This window comes from Diplotaxodon limnothrissa, unplaced genomic scaffold (genome assembly GCF_057381915.1).
Source record: "Diplotaxodon limnothrissa isolate DT_005_m unplaced genomic scaffold, D_limnothrissa_male_GT1.1 unmapped_scaffold_6, whole genome shotgun sequence".
Classification (NCBI taxonomy): domain Eukaryota; kingdom Metazoa; phylum Chordata; class Actinopteri; order Cichliformes; family Cichlidae; genus Diplotaxodon; species Diplotaxodon limnothrissa.
The window spans coordinates 1035338-1056671 of record NW_028188560.1 but is presented as its reverse complement, the minus strand read 5'-3'; the positions used below and the strand labels follow the sequence as shown (position 1 = coordinate 1056671).

General features: G+C 41.9%; 1 pseudogene; it reads right to left on the bottom strand.

Moving 5' to 3' along the window:
• Window positions 1-1131: 1131 nt before the first annotated feature.
• Window positions 1132-21160, bottom strand: LOC146606822 (tonsoku-like protein; annotated as a pseudogene).
• Window positions 21161-21334: the final 174 nt, after the last annotated feature.

The window sequence follows — 21334 nt, the reverse complement described above, 5'->3', positions numbered from 1 at the left end:
ATTCTGCTGTGTGCAATCCTACGATCACTCACCTTCTAGTTAAGGCTGAAGATTTCTATGTCTTGCTTGTGTTTGCCGCTCTGTTGTACTTTTTAGTGAGGCAGATGTCCTGTTTCACTGGTATTCATGGATGCAGCTGAAAGTCAATAAACCTTTGAAAGTTTAGAACACATTTGAATGGTGTCTATTAGTTTTAGTCATTAATTCATTAATTAGAATATGGTTGCTTTGTCTATGCCTCATTTGAGGCTAATATACTATACTAGACTGCATAAATAATAGATTATTCTTACTTTAAGTTTATCCTCTAATGCAGTGGTTCCCAAACTCACGTCACGCTGTGCACCACGTTATTGTTTACATGAGATGAATTGCAGAATGGCAGATAGAGACAAAATACTGTTAATCTGACTATCTTCTGTTTTTATGCGCTTACATTTACACACGCACCTATTGTCACTCTGTTTAGAAAGGCAGAGGCGTCACGGTGTGATTATTTTACGTATAGTTGTTTTTTTTCCTGTGTAATAATATTCAACATTGCTATCAAATCAAAAAATGCCTCTCTGTGCAAAATGGGCTTAAAAACATAAACAACTGTGGAATGCCGTTTTTCCGTGATTTCGACAGGGGGAACAAATCAGCCTGATATTATTTGTATCCCACTGTAACTTTACTGTATAAAGAGCTAACATCTCCAAAATGTCAGGAGTAGTTAGTCATTACAACAAGTGTTTGTGAACTAAAAATCAAGAATGTGGGATACTGTTTGTCTGTGATTTGGAGAGCCCAGTGCTGCTCCCGACAAAGGGAAAACCAATTCTGCAGGGGAGACCTACCTTGGCACTTGTGCAGGTGAAGCCAAAGGGAAGACATGCTTCACCATATTCTCTAGTCTTTGGAAGTTAGTAGAAAGAAAACTTTAGTTTGAACTTTAAACTCAAATGTTCTCTGGCTTGCACATAAATCCATCATAAATGAATGGAATGCTGCAAATAACTTGCTTTACTTAACATGTTTATCCTCTGAACAAAACAGATGCCCTATTTCTGATTAATCAGACTCAACTTCAGAGTCACAATTCTGGCACACATAAATTGCCTGGCCTGAGGTGCAAGCATCATGGGCCCATTAGTTGCATTTTACGCATTTTACCCAGGTCTCTTTTGGACAACTGTTTGAAAATGGCTCCACACAGACAAGGCAGAAGCACTCTTCATCATCTGATGATGACTCTTGAATTATTTTTCTTCTTTTAGCTGCGTTGTTCTTCATAGGTCCAGATGTTTCCCCCCCTCGCGTCCCTCTCTTTTGAAACAGCTTTTTGCTAGATTCAGCCTTATTCTTTTCTTTTTCTAGTTGCTGCTTCACTGGCGTGTCGGTTAGAATTGCTGATTTGCGTTGTTTTCTTCCTTTGCTGGATGGTTTTCGGCGGCCAGCTTTTGGATATGGCCGGATGTCCTCTGGAGTTGGTAGTCCGCTGTCAGTAATTGCAGTGCTGGGTAAGGGTGAGCTCGTGATAGAGATGGTGCTGGAGCTTGGCAGTTCAGAGTTGGTGCTGGGGCCTAGCAGTGCAGAGTTGGTGCTGGGGCCTGGCAGTGCAGAGGTAGTGCTGGGGCCTGGCAGTGCAGAGGTAGTGCTGGGGCCTGGCAGTTCAGAGTTGGTGCTGGGGCCTAGCAGTGCAGAGTTGGTGCTGGGGCCTGGCAGTGCAGAGGTAGTGCTGGGGCCTAGCAGTGCAGAGTTGGTGCTGGGGCCTGGCAGTGCAGAGGTAGTGCTGGGGCCTGGCAGTGCAGAGTTGGTGCTGGAGCCTGGCAGGGCAGGGTCCGGAATAGGGCGATCTGTGATGTAGGATGGTGCAAACTCGGCTTCCAGAAATACATTTCTGTTGTAAGGTTGAATCCCAGCCACCCTAAAACCAGCCTGAATGTTCAATGGGGTTGCAGCCAGAGGATATGCAATTGCCACAATCCCAGGAATGTCATAAATAGACATTGTCTTCCCAGGGTTGTTCCTCATCCAGGCATCACACGTGCTGTTGATGTGCCTCTTTAGTGGCCCGTAGACAGACCTGTCTAATGGTTGGAGCCGATGTGAGCAGTGCGGTGGGAATGACAGCATGATTATGCCATTTTCTTTGGCATAATTGAGTCCATCAATGGACAGATGAGACTCGTGGTTGTCCAAAAGGAGTAAACAGGGCTTCTCCTTTGAACACTTTGTATGTTCATTGAAATGTTGCAGGAAGTCAACAAAGTGTGTGTCTTTCATCCATCCAGAGGAATTTGCCCCTCCTTTGCTGCCGGGTGGCCCGTTGATCAGGAAATGGTCACGGAAGTGGACACGTGGGAAAATAAAGTATGGAGGTAAACTATTCCCTATGGCTGAGACAGAACAGGCCAGTGTGACAAGGGTTCCCCTTTCAGCAGAGGTCAATGACCCTACTTGTTTGAATCCACGTCTGGCCAACACTTTGTCTGGTTTATGTACAGTGGTGACCCCAGTTTCATCAACATTCCAAATGTCTCCTGGTCCAAACTCATATTTGCATAACACTTTCTCTAAGTTGTCAAAGAAAGCACTGACATTCTCTCTGTTGAAGCTACTTGCCCTGGCAAGACTAGTTGCTTCTGGCTTTCTCAGTGACAATGTTGTATGCTGCTTTAAAAAGCCTGTAAACCACTCTTTGCTGGCCTTTTCTTTTTCTGCCCACAAAGGCACAAACTTCAGTTCGTGTGCCACAGCAAACTGGTAGGCAAGCTTTCTGACCTCACTTGGTGACAGACCAAAATAAATGTCAGCTGACCTAGTAATATATTCAACAAGCTGCTTTTCCAAATCAGGGGAAAAAATCTTCCTTGGCGTTGTATAACCAACCATTGTTGTTGGCATGGCTGTCTGACTTTCAATTTCTTCTCTGGTAATCTTTTGACAATACCGAGTTAGAGTACGGTAATTTATGTCAAAATCCTTTGCTGTACTTCTGATTGATTTGTTCTGCATCTTTACCTGCCTGACTGCCTTTAACATAATGTCAGGTGGTGTTCTGCCACGCTCTGTCTTTCGTTGATAATTTCGAACCATCTTACTTTCTTCCTTCCTTCCTTAATTCCTGCCTCTCCTTCCTTTCTTCAAAAACCTTATTACAAATACAAATGAATTACAATATCAATTTTTTGGAGCATTTATTTGTACTGGGGCAAGTTGTCACATGTGACGACTTGCCCCAAAGTTAATGAGACAACTTGCCCCAAACTGACATTTATGCTAATTTTGGCTAAATGTCAGGGTTAGCTCAACATAGCACATCAGCTGAAGTATCAAAAGACACGTTAATGTCTCCTCTATTTTGTGTAAAATAATAATTTGTAACATCTATACCTAACAAAGTTGTACTGATGAAAATTTAAAGTGATTTATTTTTCCTTTTAGGTCAAAAAAATAAAAAAGATGTGCTCACCTCAGATTAGAGCAGTCTTGACTACATGTGAACAGGAGGTTGACTATAGAAGAAGAAGTCACACAAAGTGGCTATTTCATTTTTGAGATAGAGCCTCTAGTGTTGGAGTTATGAACAGTGTGACAACTTACCCGTGTGACAACTTACCCGTGTGACAACTTACCCCGCTCTCCCCTACTACATGGAAGCTCCTGTCAGGCATCATATCGGCTAAGATGAACAGGCACATGGGTCAATACATGAGCGGGACACAGAAAGGGATTGGCAAGAATACCAGAGGCGCAAAACACCAGCTACTGGTAGACAGAACAATCAGCCGAGACTGCAAGACCAGACTGACCAACCTGTGCACTGCCTGGATTGATTACAAGAAGGCCTATGACTCAATGCCCCACAGCTGGATACTGGAATGCTTAGAATTGTACAAGATCAATGGGACCCTAAGAGCCTTCATCAGGAACTCAATGGGGATGTGGCGTACAACACTAGAGGCCAACTCCAAGCCCATAGCACAAGTCACCATCAAGTGCGGGATCTACCAAGGAGATGCTCTGTCCCCACTGCTGTTCTGCATAGGCCTGAACCCCCTCAGTGAGATCATTAACAAGACTGGCTACGGATACCGACTACGGAACGGAGCAGTTGTCAGCCACCTCCTGTACATGGATGACATCAAGCTGTATGCCAAGAGTGAACGAGACATCGATTCACTGATCCACACTACCAGGCTATACAGCAATGACATTGGAATGTCATTCGGACTGGAGAAGTGTAGTCGGATGGTAACAAAGAGAGGGAAGGTAGTCAGAACTGAGGGGATTGAACTACCAGAAGGCAACATTGCAGACATAGAGGACAGGTACAAGTACCTGGGGATCCCGCAGGCGAATGGGAACCATGAAGAGGCCGCTAGAAAAGCTGCAACCACCAAGTACCTGCAGAGGGTCAGGCAAGTCCTGAGGAGTCAGCTGAATGGTAAGAACAAGATCCGGGCCATCAACACGTACGCCCTGCCCGTGATCAGGTACCCTGCTGGGGTAATAGGCTGGCCAAAGGAGGAAATAGAAGCCACTGACATAAAGACAAGAAAGCTCCTTACCATGCATGGAGGGTTTCACCCCAAGTCCAGCACCCTGAGGCTGTACGCTAAGCGCAAGGAAGGGGGCCGGGGACTGGTGAGTGTCAGCACCACAGTCCAGGATGAGACAACGAACATCCAAGAATACATTGGGAAGATGGCCCCAACTGACCGAGTGCTCAGTGAATACCTCAGGCAGCAGAAACCCAAGAAAGAGGAGGGAGACGAGGAACCATCATGGAAGGACAGGCCCCTGCACGGTATATACCACCGGCAGATAGAGGAGGTGGCTGATATCCAGAAATCCTACCAGTGGCTGGACAAAGCTGGACTGAAAGACAGCACAGAGGCACTAATCATGGCAGCACAAGAACAAGCTCTGAGCACAAGATCCATAGAGGCTGGGGTCTATCACACTAGGCAAGACCCCAGGTGCAGGCTGTGTAAAGATGCCCCAGAGACAATCCAGCACATAACAGCAGGGTGCAAGATGCTAGCAGGCAAGGCATACATGGAACGCCATAACCAAGTGGCCGGCATAGTGTACAGGAACATCTGTGCCGAGTATAATCTGGAAGTCCCGAGGTCAAAATGGGAGATGCCCCCAAGGGTGGTGGAGAATGACCGAGCTAAGATCCTGTGGGACTTCCAGATACAGACGGACAAAATGGTGGTGGCTAACCAACCGGACATAGTGGTGGTAGACAAACAGAAGAAGACGGCCGTAGTGATCGATGTAGCGGTTCCGAATGACAGCAATATCAGGAAGAAGGAACACGAGAAGCTGGAGAAATACCAAGGGCTCAGAGAAGAGCTCGAGAGGATGTGGAGGGTGAAGGTAACGGTGGTCCCCGTGGTAATCGGAGCACTAGGTGCGGTGACTCCCAAGCTAGGCGAGTGGCTCCAGCAGATCCCGGGAATAACATCGGAGATCTCTGTCCAGAAGAGCGCAGTCCTGGGAACAGCTAAGATACTGCGCAGGACCCTCAAGCTCCCAGGCCTAATATATATATATATATATGTCCATTTAATATGCCCATTTCACTTTTCCATTGCTAAACTGTAACATCTACAGTTACCGGTAGCAGTTTTAGAAAGATATAAAATTAGTATTTAGCAGAATTGAGTTTAGCTTATCGGTGTGCCCCTCCACAACAGTCCCAATTTCCCTTTGGGGTAAATTAAATTCCCACCCCTGCTCTTGACTGAAGGTGGCACTTGGTTTTTCCACTTTATGCAAAGAATGGATCAAATTGCTAAAACTGTATTCATGAAGCTCTGACTGGGGTTTATCCCAGCTAACAAAAAAAGAAAAAGAAAAAAAGAAAGAAAACCCTTGGCTGTGCTAAACTTGCTTTGCAGTCTGGTGTGGTGACAAGAAATATTTATATCAAAACTTGAATTACCTCCAGCTCTGATACATTGTTATCAAATTTAGCTTCCATAAACACTCGTGTGCAGAGATTTCTGCCAAACTGGCTGAACCCTTTTCATCTTCTTCTCTCTAAACATCAGACCATGTGTCCCGTGTGTGGGCGCTGAGACACCTGTAATGGATCACAACAATTTACATATCACAGCTCACTTCAAGCTGCTCCTTGCTGTCTAAAAATAAATAACTCCAAGCTATGGTGGTGATGGAAATTAATATCAGGCCTAAATATAAACATATAAATTGGGGCAGGGTATAGGGGAGAGGCAGATCATGCGTGCACGGGGAGGCCTCCCAGATCCTGTGTTTAGAAAGAGAAAAACGTGCCGTACCTTGTCCGTCTGAGCTTCATGCTCAAATGAGGACTTACCATAAATATTTCCGACAACAGAAATGGGAGAATGTTATCAAACGCAAAGGTTGAATGCACACACATGGCACACGCATGTTCAAAATACATGGGTCTTTAATGTGGCATGTACAGTCTTAAAAATAAATAAAGACAAGCTTTAAAATGTTACATGTCACAGCTATGCTTTCCTCCACTGGGACACTTTGACTGTTTATCTAAAAATAACAGTCTTCACAATTCGCACGGCAATAGTAGCCAAGCTCACACGGGAAACATTTTTCTTCTGTTTTCCTCACAGAAATGATCACAAATCTTAAACCCACAGAATCTGTGATCTAAACATTTTAGGGAGTTGTTCTAAATGTTGAACAACCCAGAGGACATTTTAGATTCTTTCAGCTAATTGTTTTGGTTTCACCTCGTCTTCACTCTCACTTTGCTTATCAATTTCCAGCAGCTGAGCATGTTTGGTAAATTCAGCATATACAGTAGTATACCTACCCAGCTCCAAAAAGAGTTAGCATTATACTTTTTAAAAGAGAAAGTGTGCACACAATGTCTCACTTCATGCTTGCTCTTCACCAACCTTTGGTGTCACTTTGTCATCACTCGTGTTGTTGTTATTGTCTTATTTGTTACGATTTAGGGTCTGTGAGCATAAGCAGAGGTTTTTGCTCAGGTAGTAACTGTGACCTCTTTTTCAGAGGCTTCTCTAACATTTAATGGTTGTAAAATATGTCAAACTTTTTGATAAGGGGTTGCACTGAGGATTTTGGACGATGGTGTTTAAGTGTTGTCACTGCCCAGGATTCGTGGACACAGATTCTTGTTCACTTAGCCGCTGTTTACAGTTTAAAAGTCTCCATCAGAACAAACACTTCTAACTGTACTTTGCTCCTCATTGTCTTTGAAAAGCAAGAGCTGATAAAACAGTTAATGCCCTTTTATCTTTAAGTTTGGTATAGTATTCTGTCTTAATCTATTTTGTGTTTTATTTACTATATGGGGAAAAGTCCTGTCAGCCCTGTGCTGAGAGGGCTGTGGTCATCAATCCATCCTGTTCTAATAAAGCCAAATTTCCGGAAGACTTTTAGATGTGTTCAGTTTTATTCATATAGCACCACTGTCAACAAATCTTTTATCAAGGCACGTCATATTGTAAGGTAAAGACCCTACAGTGTTAATCTAGGACAAATGTTCACTCTGATTCATTGATGAAGCGAATGCAAGTCAGTAATCAAAGGAGAGTTTTTAGCCATAACTAACTACATATGTATAGTATATCATGAGTGGACAGACATGGATGTAAAGCACACCTTAACTGTTTGGCTGAGCCAAAACAAGCACAGCAGTGGTCTGGATATTGTTAAATGTGCAAATATTGTTTCACTTTTTTGTATGTCAGGTGTCATGTTTGAAGAAAGCACTTTGAAGCCACTTGAATGTATATGAACACATTTACATGAGCACAAACTGACAAAAAGGTTATGCTGTCATTATGTTTTAGTATAGTTTATGAGTTGCGGACAATAAAAGAATATTAAAAATCAAATGTATCAATGCTCTTGTGTACTACTTGTGCACAGATAGTTTTAAGTCGTTTTGGGGGCATAAAGTGTAGGAAATACACGTGTAAAAGTTCAGGTATCCCTTTAACAAGGCTTTTTCTATTGCTTGTGCCTTGATGTGGTAGAGATATCTCATTATAATTAAAAAAGAGAAAGCTTTTAATCACTGTAAAATCTGAAATTTCTATAGTTGTGAAATAACAGGAAGATTTCTATCATTTAATCATTTATTTATTACTTTGGTATAATTTAAATAGCTGTGAGGAAGGTCTTTATCAGCAGAGGAAAATGCAAAACTTATAAAACACAGTTAAATGTCCAACATTTGTGTTCTCCCTCACATTTTCCTTTGGGCCGGATTAGTCCTTGCTTGGCCCCTGGGCCTTACACCCCTGCACACACACACCTTTTTTTTTTCTTGCTGTGCACCAACCAACTGATGTTATTTTAGCCAAAGGGACTAGTTTTTATTTGCCACTATTTTTCAGCATTTATCTCATTTTCACAATAAACACTTAAACAGTGAACTTGCAAACTAATCCTATGAAGACTAAGAGGAAAAAACAAAAAGGTCTTGGCACATGCTATTTTAAGACTTATTTCCTGCCACTAGAGGGAGACAACACTACATATTTGTTACCTTTCTTGATCGCTGTACTGGACTGTATGACAGCCCTCTGTCATATTACACATAATCATTGTTAGGGTGATGGAAGACATGTCCTAACAAGCCAGGTTTAGAGGAGTATTAGGTATTAAAGCAACATACTGTGATAATCTGTTTATTGGAGGCTGGATTTTATTACTCTGTAATGTTCTGTAATGTTCAATAACTGGTATTGTAACTGGTATGTGGCTTCCTGCTGTCATTCTGTTGTGTCATGAATTGATGTGCACAACAGTTCATGTTCAATAACTGGTATTGTATATATTCTATATTACATACAACACTTCGGTGTAAGCAAAACAATTGTCAAAAATTGAAAGTGAGGAGATAAGAGCTAAGATGGTTATCGTTAGCAAGAGTTTGGATGTTTGTTTGTTTTTTTATGTACAAAGGCAAAGTAAGTAAGTAAAAGTAAAGTAAAATCTATTTATATAGCACGCTTCACAGATAAAAATCACAAAGTGATTCACAATACAGAGAATGAAAATGAATAAGAATGAAAATATAAGAAATAACAATGTAAAACAACATAAAAACAACTAATTAGTTGACAACTTGTGTATATAAAAATGTCTTTAGCTGCTTTTTAAAAGAAACAATGGAGTCAGTGCAGTGTGAAAACAGTGGAAGAGAATTCCACAACCGTGGTGCCACTGCCTGAAAGGCCCGATCACCACGAGCTAGCAGACTCTGACCTGATGACCTTAGAGCTCGGGAAGATGAATGAGGTTTCAGCAGGTCAGACATATACTGAGGAGCCTGACCATGTAGGGCCCGAAAGGTTAAAACTAAAATTTATGTAATCAGCAAACAGCTTCATGTAATGTCAGTGTAGGTTCTCAGTCATCCAGGTCACAGTAGTCTAAGAGCATGAAAAAAACAACAACTGGACTCCTCTATGTTTCACCTGGTTCAGAAGGCTTCTTCTCTTCTAAGACCAAATGGTGCAGAGTCCCGTGTATTTAAACGCTAGTGGGGATGGTCACTTAAGAGGGTCTTTAACCCACTATTCAAAGTCTAGTTGCTTTCTTTTCAAAGCTCCTTAGACAACTTCATGTGATCTTCAACTGTACTTATTTGATTATTCTGATTTTTAATTATAATGTGATAAGACATTATTTTACCATTAAAGGCTCTGTCTTTATTTCCACGTGTTGTATTTTGTCCCCATTTATCCTTTGTCAGGCATCCAATAGCTTCACATCAGTGTTTGTAATCATTTTCAAGTAATGGTTTTACCTGTGTAAAATTATTACTTGAAACAGTAAAGAAAGAAAAAAAAAGCCACCTCTTTCCTATTGGTGGAAAAATGTACCATGTTGAGCAATAAAAAAAATGGCAACACGTGAGATTTGGTTGTTTAGGAAGAGGGGAAAGTTTTGGGAGTGATGGCAGTGAGAGAGAGTTTTGAGATGTGAAAGATTTGTGACGTTTAGCGTGGAGCTTATAGTTAGTGTGTTGTGTGTTCGTTGCTTTGTTTTGAGTGTCGGTGAGGGTACTAATGAATGTCACAAAAGCAGATTGCAATGTAAACACTGTCTCCAAATGGAAAACTGGATCCCTGTGGAGTTCTCTTCTGTCTTGTGGCGGACAAACTATTTTTTTATTTTTTTATTTTTTTACAGGCACAAATAATTTGTGTGGCATCTTATTGTGACACTTGATCGTTCTCTCATTTTAGCTATCGTAGTACTTTTTAATGGTTGTCCAAAAAAACCCCACTACATGCACTGGCTGCATTTTTAGATAAATAGTTGTATATAACTTTATTGTTTACAAAGTTTGTGCACAAGTTTTCAAAATTTACAATTTATATTTGCATTTCAAGTTATGAAAATAATTCACTAAACGTGTCTGTGGTACTACTAACTACTACTCGGATTTTTTGTTTTTCTGTGATTTCAGATCAGTTGTGTTAATACACTGCGCAGGTGACCAAAAATTACACAAGCAGCTCATAATTGCATAATTGGGAATGTAATGGCAGAAGCCTGCAGGCCTTGAATATTTTCAACATGCTAATGGGAGTATGTTGAGCACAAAGTAAACAAAAACAACAACAACAACTTCTCTGATCTTATCAATTAAACGGCCTCCTTCGCTGTCACCTCATGATTCGCTGATTGAACAATCACGTTTCTCAGTTGGGTATAAGAAGAGCTGCTTGCAGTCGTAGCTGTGTGTGCAGTTTGGACCTGAGCAGCATCCTGCTGGCACAGCTGGCTGTGGTCCGTATCATCAAAGTCATGTTTAAAATATGTTGAATGACAGAGCTGCCACAGTGAAGAGGCATTTTTAGTAATAACATCACCGTCATGCATTTAGGATGTCAAACTGTTTCACAGTTTAAGGTTTTTATAATAAAACAGAGATGCCCTGACGATGATACCAATGGTTGATTTTCATTGTTATACAAGACTTCCACCTGGTGGTGAAAGAGTTTCAATGAGTTCTTTGACTTTTTTGGCTTTTTCTGACGACGCATCTCCCCACACACAGCTTTAATGTCAAATCAGGCTAACAACCTAATTGTTAACCTTAGTATAGAGACGTCTTCATCTCTGTACTAAAGTACAGACACAAACTTGTATTGCTGTTGTCTCAATCACAGGAAGAAAGCTGACTATAACTCATTCATTTAAGAAGAACCATTAAGTTTATTCCTACAAGAAAGTTACAGCCGTGTAATCAAATAGGCTTTGATAAGATAAGATAAGATAAGATAAGATAAGATAAGATAAGAGGTAATCTATCTTCAATGTGGTTTTACATAAATGGGCTTCTTGTTGCACCAATCTCCATAAAGTGAGGCGTCATACTAAGAATAGTTGTCTTGCTCTGATTTGTCCATGTTGTGGCTGCTTTGATCATTGCCAGAGCCCAGGTACAGTTCTCCTCACAAAGTCCCCACATCTTTCACCCAGCACAAACAGCACCTGGCATGTAATGTACAAAAATGTAATGTACAAAAGCAGCAAGCTGTCAAAATTCAATAAAACTTTACCGTTGTATACTCCTGGATGAATTGTAGTATTTAAAAAACTCGTATATATCCAAAAGCTGATGAAACAATTTCCCAGCAGCAGCTCTGAGTGAATAAATGACTGTTTACAGACTTAACGTGTCTGTATTTGTCAGTTCATCAATGAAAATATGAATAACGAATTTAAAAATATTCCAGCTGATGACAGGAGCTGACGAGTAGCCTAATTTACACCGACAAGTTGAATCAGCTGACACTTGCACCAAAGATCACAAAAAACTATCAGCTTCATTTATCACAAAGTCCTACTTTGTGATTCTCTGAGACAGTTTGAAAAGCAGCCTCTAAGAAGGCATCCACACAGTGATCTTTCTGTGCTGATAGAAGAAATGTTAGTTTAAAGAGTCTTCACATTACAACCCAAAAAAGAAAATAACAGAACTATTTCTGAATGAAATAAGCCTGTTGTTGGGCAGCATCTTTCATTTTTTGACTACTAAGTAGTGATGTGACGTTCTGTATCGAGGCTTCGAAGCTTGTGTCGAGTAATGGAGGGGGCGTTTCCGCGATGCGCGTATCGAGGCTTGCTTCATTTATGGGAAGAGCTGAAAATGATGACGTCCGAAGCCTCGCTGCCCGGCTGTACCACGTGACTGGTTCATGAAGTGGTTCGAACTTTGCCGCGAGCTATGACAGCGATATAAACCCCTCAGACTTCATTCAAAATGTGGGTGTTTGATGGAGAGTTGCGGTTAGTGAGAGTTTGGAGGTTTAGAGAGAAAGTCAGGAGAGAATGGAGCCAGCTAAGAAGAGGAGGATGTCCTCCGCTGTGTGGGAACATTTTGATCTTATATCTCCCAACAAGGTATGTAAATTTCCACAGAAGATGTATTTTCATAATACTGATGGTGCAATACAATTTATGTTAAGCTGTCTGTACTTTTGTACAAGGTGAAGTGTTTGCTATGTGCCAGGGAGCTGGGATATAACAACAACACCTCATCCATGCTTAGGCACTACAGAGCTTTGCATGAGAATAAGGGGAACACCGATTGTGGAGCAAGACCAGGTGAGCCATCAAATGTCATGATAATATAGCATGCAGTAATGTTACTAAATGATATAACAATATTATACAACTGTAATAAGTTACGTGTGTGATATTTATATTTGTGCTTTGTCTTTATTGTCTTTCCTCAGGAGAACAATCTCCAATAGATGAAGACCTGGTTAGCATGGTGATTGAGGACTCCCAGCCATTTAGCATTGTGGAGGACAAAGGATTCAAAAGATTTGTGAAATCATTAAATCCTAACTATGTTCTCCCCACTAAAAGGTCATAAAAGCAGTGAAAATTTAGTTTTTACAGAATAAAATGTGAACAGGCAGGACTGAGGCTCAAAGCCTCAGTGTGTAGCTGTCCATACCTCAACGTTACAAAAGCACAACCACTGTCCACACCCCCAACCACACCTCACAGTAAATGATCATTTCCATTTTAAGCATTTCCAAATAATCATTTTCCATACTGCCAGTATAAATATACACAGTATGCTGCCATCACTACAATATACATGTTTTACACACTCCTTTAGTTGTTGACATTTACAGGCTGTGTGCAAAAGGCCACACTCTTCAAATTCATGCCAACTAATATTTTTACGTCCAGTAGGTGTCCTACTAGAGCAAATGAAGCTTCAAGAAGCTTTGCACTGGGGTGAACCAATTGGATGAAAAGCTTCAGTGCTTCATGAAGCTTCATCTGCCCATCACTACTACTAAGAGTTTAAAACTAAAGACGACTTGAATAATTTTGACTCACGTAATGAAAAGAGAGGTTTGTTTTACTTACCCTGAAGGCTCTGAGGACTGCTAATGGGTCATCAGCTGTGAGTCTCTGCAGGAGTGCTGGCCAGCAGTGATGAGCCACAGGCAGCAGTTCATTTTCCCTGTCATTCAGCACCTGAACGCACAACTCCAGCACGTCCAGTACCTAAGGACAAAGAAACACAACACACCTAACAATTATCTCTGTTTTGATCCTGATTATATGTGAGCTGAAACTAATTATTGAGGTCTTCATTGAGAGCCCAAACTCCTGAGCAGGCACGACTTCAGCACAGACTTATTTCTGTTTCACTCCTGGACCAGACTGAATGTTTTTCCTTGATGAGCATTACACCACTGAACAGTCCTCCACACAGTTCTGACAGGATGAATTGTACCAACGCTGGCGGTCCTACCTTCACAAGAATGATTATTTTTGTTATTAGTCCAACAGTTGACTCTACATAAAACTACTGATACAGTACCTTGAGTCGGAGCCTGAGGCTGGGATCAGACAGCAGATGAATGCAGCGCTCCATAACATCCTTAGTGATGCTGAGGTGGGAGGGAAGCTCTGCTTTCACATCAGGACTACCAGTATCTTCAACATCCTCACACTCAAGGGGAAGGACCTCTGCAATGGAGCACATGTACAGTTAGACCGCCAGTTTAGCAGTGAGGTTCAGATTTCTATGACTCTTAATTACAATGATCCATCTCCTCTACACTCTGAATCTAAAATAGGGCTGCCGCAAACGATTATTTTGATAGTCGACTAGTCACCGATTATTTTTGCGATTAGTCGACTAATCAGATCATGCATCCATTGGACGTAAAACGTACAGCTTATTCCACCAGCATGCATCTGCTCTTATATAACTATCTTTAGCTTACAGCTTTAAGTGTTTAAGGTCTGTGCTAACTAAAAATAAAGACAAGATGATAGTTTATTAAATTTTAATGAAATTTGCAGATTGTTTCGGTGAAGTTTAATAAACTCAGCCGTCTGCTCCTTGCTATCTAAAATATAACAGGACACTGGAGTATATTCTCGAGCATCTCACACTTCTGATAATCAGTTGTCTGCTTGACGTTTATTCAGCTGTGTAAAAACTATAACTTTAATCTCAGCCAAACCGATTTACTCAGGAATAAATAAAATTATCAAAAAAAGCCAAACAATAACATGTTTAAGTTATCTAAGTGACTTATATATCATGTTTAACCTGAGTAGCGAAAGGGTTTGAAAACGATTTGCAGGAGTCCGGTGTTCTCACAGGCTCTAGGCTGTAGTGATGTGCGGATCAATCCTGAAATATCGATTCCTCCGATACCAGTCATTTATGTTCTAGAATCGATTCTCACATTAAAATATCGATATTTTTTAGTAATTTAGGGTAAATTTGTAGTTTATCATTAACAGCAACACAGTGGAAAGAAACTATAACATTCGGATTGTCTACATTCAAAGGAACTACTTCCTCTTCCGCCTTTCATAGTCATGTGCGAAATACGGCTGTATAAATGTCTCGCAGCCCCTTGGCGCGCGCACTCACAACAATGGCAGAGCGTAATTGTGCGGACGTATTTTACCTCCACAAACAGCTGAGACATGGTTTGCAATACATGTGGCAAAAAAGTGCTCCAACAGTGAGGTGTGGTGGCTATACTTTCCCAACCTTGAGACCTCAGAATTAGGGAGACATTCAAAAGGGCTGTTGGGGGGGTGATAAATACATTTTACAGGGTTTATTTATCGGATAAAATACGTTAAATGTCACCGTTATTATTAGCCGGCCCGGAAACAGCGGGGGTGTCGAAATTCAGAGGCTGCTTCCACCTGAGGACCCGCCCTTCGCGGTCTAAAGAAAGCCGGGTAGTACGTCATGAGTTCCCTCGGTGGAGTGAAACTGCCGTCTGCTCCTTGCTATCTAAAATATAACCGGGCGCTGGCGTAAACTCTCGACCGTCTCACACTTTGTTTAATTAGTTTTCTGTTTGATGTTTATTCAGCTGTGTGAAAACCCCGGAGGAACCCTCCCGAGGGATTAATAAAGTTAAATTTAATTTGATCTAATCTAATAACTTTAATCTCAGCCAAACCGATTTACTCACGAACAAATAAAACACTGAAAAAGCCAAACAATAACATTTTTAAGTTATCAAAGTGACTTATATATCATGTTTAACCCGAGTGGTGAAAGATCGCGGGGGTTTGAAGACGATGTGTCGATCGGCTCAGATATTTGAAGTTTACACAGCTACATTCTCACCTGAAAATATGTTAAAAGTTTTGTTTTTGTTTTTTGCGACCCAGAAAGAGAAATAAGAGTAATATTAAAACTAAGTTGCTGCCGCCATTGTTGTAAACTGGAATTGGCTGGGCCGTGCTATGAATTCTGCAATATGGTTTTTCAATGTTGTTGTCCAGGTGGAAATTTGGGAGAATGGTGGCTCCGGGATTCTCCCGGAAAAATCGGGAGGGTTGGCATGTATGGTTGTGGCAACATCACTAACCTTGTCAAACACCTCAGAGTAAATCATATCACAGAATATGAGGCGCGTATGTTGAGACGAACTGAAGAGGAGGAGGGGACAGGTGCTGCTAGGGCGAGACAGACCTCTCTCATGGAGTCCTTTAGTGCTGCAGGCAGGCAAGGTGTTCAAATAGCGCACAACTTCAGTTTTTTTTATTTCTACATGATAATTCTGCATTATTAAGTGATAAGAACAAGTAATCTGATATCCTGTAATCATTATGATGCTATAATTTGAGATACAATAAATAAAATACGTTTTTGTATAAAGTATCGGTATCGGATCAGTATCGTCGATACCACCCTGAATATTACTTGGTATTGGATCGGAAAGGAAATCAGTGGTATCGCACATCACTACTAGGCTGTATCCCAATTCAGGGTCTGCAGCCTTAAAGGCCGCATTTTAAGGCCGATTACGTCACCGCGACGCGACGAAGGCTGTCCCAATTCGAAGGCTGCTCGAAATGCGGCCCTCAAATGCGTCCTTCATTTCCCTGAATTTTAAGGACGTGGCGGTGTAGACTTCGTTGGCCCAACATATCCCAGAATGCATAGCGCGGCGGTGGGTGTGGATAATTTTGCCGAAAAAAACAGCGGATGAGGGGCGCCTGAAGAGTAAACTTTAAGTACTGAATATTATGTCACTTATTTATGTGCAAATGTTTAATAACGAAGAACATTAAAACATTACTGTTGGCCACATGTCGGCAAAGTTATGTGACATTAGTGACGTTTGTACTAACTTGGTTTTAAAGCCTTTACTTTAAAATATACGCCGTTCAATAGCTGAGCTTAATCTTACAGAGAATGATCAAAGCTCATGTAGAAACAAACAAACAAATGAACAAAAGATTTTCTCCTTCATTTCTGTCAAACAAAGCTGTATGAAACGTTTCCAGCTGTTAGTATCATGGTTGCTAGGAAACCTGGGCTAGACCGTCCCATTTCACAAGCCTCGCACTTCCGGCCTTAGCAGTCTTTAAGTACGCGGCCCTTGAGGATCGTTGAGGCTGCGTACTTTGGCTGCAGACCCTGAATTGGGATACAGCCCTAGTGAGCCTTGCCCCCAGTTAGCTATCGAACTAGTGGGTAACAGACGTCTCCGAAAACGTGTGGTGTCTTGATAAACTGAGCAAATATTTGAGGTTTACACAGCTACATTCTCGCCTGAAAATATTTTAATCGTTTATTTTGTGACCCAGAAAGAATAATAAGAGTAATATTAAAACTAACTAGCTGCCGCCATTGTTGTAAACTGAGCTGCGCTGCGCTATGAATTCTGGGATACAGCTTCTTCTTCTTTGGGGTTTAACGGCAGCTGGCATCCTTGTACATACAGTGCTGCCATCTTCTATTTCAGTCCGTTATTACACTCTTAAATCCTACTACTTATTCCTGAGTCTTTTGTGATGCTTCAAACGAGGCGTCGACTATTAAATCAGTCGTCGACGATTTTGATAGTCGACGTAATCGTGACTAGTCGACTAATCGTGGCAGCCCTAATCTAAAATAATCACCACTACAACATATAGCTTATATTCCACTGGCCCTTAGACAGACCTATTACCTTGGTCTTCAGTGTTATAATCATCCTCTATTCCAATGCCCTCTGTCAGTTCTTTCTGTTTGCGGTAATTCAGCAGGAATTGGTGAATGCTGAGGTCTTCCTGGTCACTGGAGCTCTACCTGGAGCTGGCAGACGTACTGGTACTGCTACAATTGGAAGGAAACCACCTCGCTAAAGGAAAAACAAGACAACAATATCAAAATAGGTTTGATTACAATAAAATAAGTCAGTTAATCAAAATCAGTGTGACACAGACGCTGATTTTTTTGAGAAGAGCCCATTAGTGACATTTAATTCCATATTTTTACCGTGAGGGCTTGTAAAACTGCAAAAACTGCCAACACCTATAGTGCCGCTGTCTAAATATTATTATGAATATGAATTCTACAAGAGAAAACGACTGAGCATTTAAACCATCACAATGTATTAAATGTTTCCAGAGATACTGATAATTTGATAACGAGCAAAGTTATTTCTCCTCAAAAAAGTGGGATCAACCAGTACATATAATATTCATCCTGCTACATTTAGAAAGTGGCAACAACAGTAAACATGAGTAACTTCACCGTGTGTCTATCCGGTCTTTAAGTGATGACGTGATCAATCCTACTTCTGGGCCCAAACTACTCTGCGTTTAATAAGGCTGTTGTGTTTTTAACATGTTTTAATGCTTTGTAACTTGTTCTATTTAATCTCAACAAGCCCCTTACAAAAAGTAAGCGATCACTGTCGGCCTCTCTCAGTTTTCTAGCACATCTGTGGCTGTGTACCATTCGTGGTGCGTTGGCTCCCTCTACTGGTATGCGCCTCATTCAAATGTCGCCACACATTTAAAATTGCAGGGTGTCTTTACCCTGTCATAGCTCCTAGATAGATTTCTTCAGAGACCTGAAAATCGCTGTGATTATTCACCATAGCCTGCTGAGTCTTACAGTGAAAGAACGATGTCAACGTATAGCATCGTTGGTTACTTTAATTATGTTTGGTTTTTTTTAATCAAATCCTCCAAAACAGGACCATTGTGACACAAAACCTCTCACACACTAACACAAACTCTTTATACAGATACAGAGCTTTACATGTATAAATAAGGCAGACAAAAATGCATAAAACACAAGCTATCCACAGACTGTCGGTGGACGCCATGTCACTTTATTTTGTTTTTATCTTGTTTCTTTTTGGTGTAGCCTCATTAAACAAAATGTTTATAAAAATGACCACTTTTATTATGAATTATTAGGAAATTAATAATTCATTATTAATTATTTATTATGAACACACCTGCCACCCTCAAGTAGAGGTGGCAGAGAAAGTGTCCGTGTGACTGAGTCCTGTCCCAGCTCTGCTTCAAGGTCTGTCGGTCCAGCTTGTTGAGGGCCTGAGAGCAAAGACGGATATCCTGGACCAGCTCTGACAAACTGTCCAGGTCTTGACTCTCACACACGCACACCTCGCCAAGGTAGCTACACTGCTGTCTGTCAGCCCATTTGCAGCCAGGCTGAGGTGGGTCAGAGAGCACTCGTCCTGCAAAAACACAAAAGTCTTAACCTGATTGCACAATTATATCTTTCGACAATAAATGACATTGCATGATTTTTGCATGCACACCTGTGACAGGACTTTGGCGAGGTGTTCCAGTGCCGGGTAATCAGCAGGCCCTCTGCAGACAGCTGACAGGTCCACGTGTGGGAGGCAGTGGAGGGGCAGTCTTTTTAACACCAGCTCAAAGCCGGTGGAGCCTAGGGGATTGAGGGACAGGCACACTGCTTTCAAATGGCCTGTGCCTGAACGTTCAGAAGATGTAAAGTTAGTTGCAGTTTTGCTTATGGGTGGGAGTTCAGTGAAGCTTAAGGCTTCAGTCAGCTGCTTGTTAGAGTCACCTGTGAGCGCGCTGGCTAGCAGCAGTCGATGCTGCTGAAGGAAACGAGCAGTGAGGCCGCAGGCCTGCAGAGACCGCTTGGCTAGCACAGGGCAGCAGGACAGCAGACAGGACAGAGACTCAGACATGCCGTCCCCCAGTGGGTTCATACTGAGGTCCAGCTCCTCCAGGCACTTTGAGTGGAAACGAGCAGAAAAAGCAAATGATCACGAGAGCCAATTCTCTCTGACAGATATCATTGATATGAATCAGGTTAGCTTGTTATTAAGATCTAAGGTAGTTATTAAGACCAGAGGTACTTAAATACAGGTTAGATGGTAAACCTGGAGCTGCCACTATTGGCTAGCTGAGGCCCTTACCGGGAATGCAGGTGCACTCTGTCCCTTTAAAGCATTTACAGCCTTCTCCAGGCCGTCCCCTGTAATGCAGTTGGCAGAAATGTCCAGCAGCTGCAGACGAGGCATGTGAGCGTTGTGGCAATCAGCTCAGGGAGAAGGTCGTCAGACATACGGTTTCCAGAAATTCGCAGCTCCGTGAGGCTGGCCTGAAGTTTTAGGGCACGGAGGAGCGGGCCGAGGGAAGAGGCGGCCAAACCGAGACACTTGGAGTCCTGACACGGAGGAACCCCGGTCCCGAACCTCATAGCCGGGAGACACGCTTGTTCTCATCTACAGGTAGAAAGAGATGGTACTTCATAACAGAATACAAAAATGCACTTGTGTGCGTTTTATAATGCATTACCTCTGTGTTGCTCACCCACTGCCAGACTTTGACAGGCCTTCTTGTATCGCTCAGGGAGAGGAGGGAGATCCGAGCAAACTTCAGCCAGAACCTGCAATACAAACCCATCAGTTATCCTGCACTGGTGCAGGAAAGTGAAGCCAAGGATTCAATCCCAAAAACTGTGATTCCTTCAGTGTCTTCTGGAAGCTGGCTCCAAAAGCAAGTCAGCATCCAGTCTGGTAATAGAAATGGTTCTAATCTTTACAGTTTCTCAGATTGTAGTTTCTCAGGCAGCTTAACATAATCAGCCCTTCACCTTCTTACCAGAATCATACAGTCTAAAACCTGCACGCCTCATCTGGGTAATGAAAGATGAAGTCATTGTGGAAGGACCTAGAACCTCCATTCCTTCTATCAGTGATTTAAAAAAGACCTCTGTGTCTATGAGAAAGTCTATTTTATGAATTTGGGCCATACTTTGCCTAAGAAAAGGAGTATGCTCACTGGCTGACATGCAAGCTGTTTCACAGTCATAGCCATCCTCTTGTCACTGTGGGTTTTTTTTAAAAAAAATCCAAGATAGCAACAGTGACAACATTTGTCTTAAACACTCGTGATCAGACTTCATCAACCAATCATGGTAGTCTTCAGCATCTTTTAAATTGTCTGTGGTCCAAGTATGGTCACTTCTGGCTCTCCTCAGTGTCACCTCACCTCTTCATTTGTGTGCAGGACGGCCAGTAGCTGGTCCTGCGGGGAGAGCAGAGCGCCTTCTTTCTGCAGAGAGAGACGAGGCAGGAGGCCACATTTCTGGTAGTAATGCTGAGCTGCCTGCTCACACAGCCACGACACAGAGCAGGAGTTGGCCTCACTGGGATGCAGAGCAATGACCGGCGATTAAACAGAAATTAAAAACAAAACAACAACAACAACAACAAAAAAACACTATACCAATCAGATTGGGATTTATTTTTATATACTGCTCAAACTTAAAAGTTTTCACCGACCTTTGTGGAACTGGGATCAGGAAGACGTCTTCCTGAACCCGGACCCTCATTCTGATTGGTGGAGGAAGTGACGTGGGCATAGGAGCAACCAAAGTTTGAGTTGGAGGCTAGAGTAAACAAAATAAAACATTCAAGCACTGTTAAAACATCTGTATTTAATGTCATCAACTCTTTGTAGAAAGACAAAGCAGAGTCTGTACTAGAGAAATCAGGAGACCTGACGAGGGCAGTATTACGCCTTTTATACCTCCAGC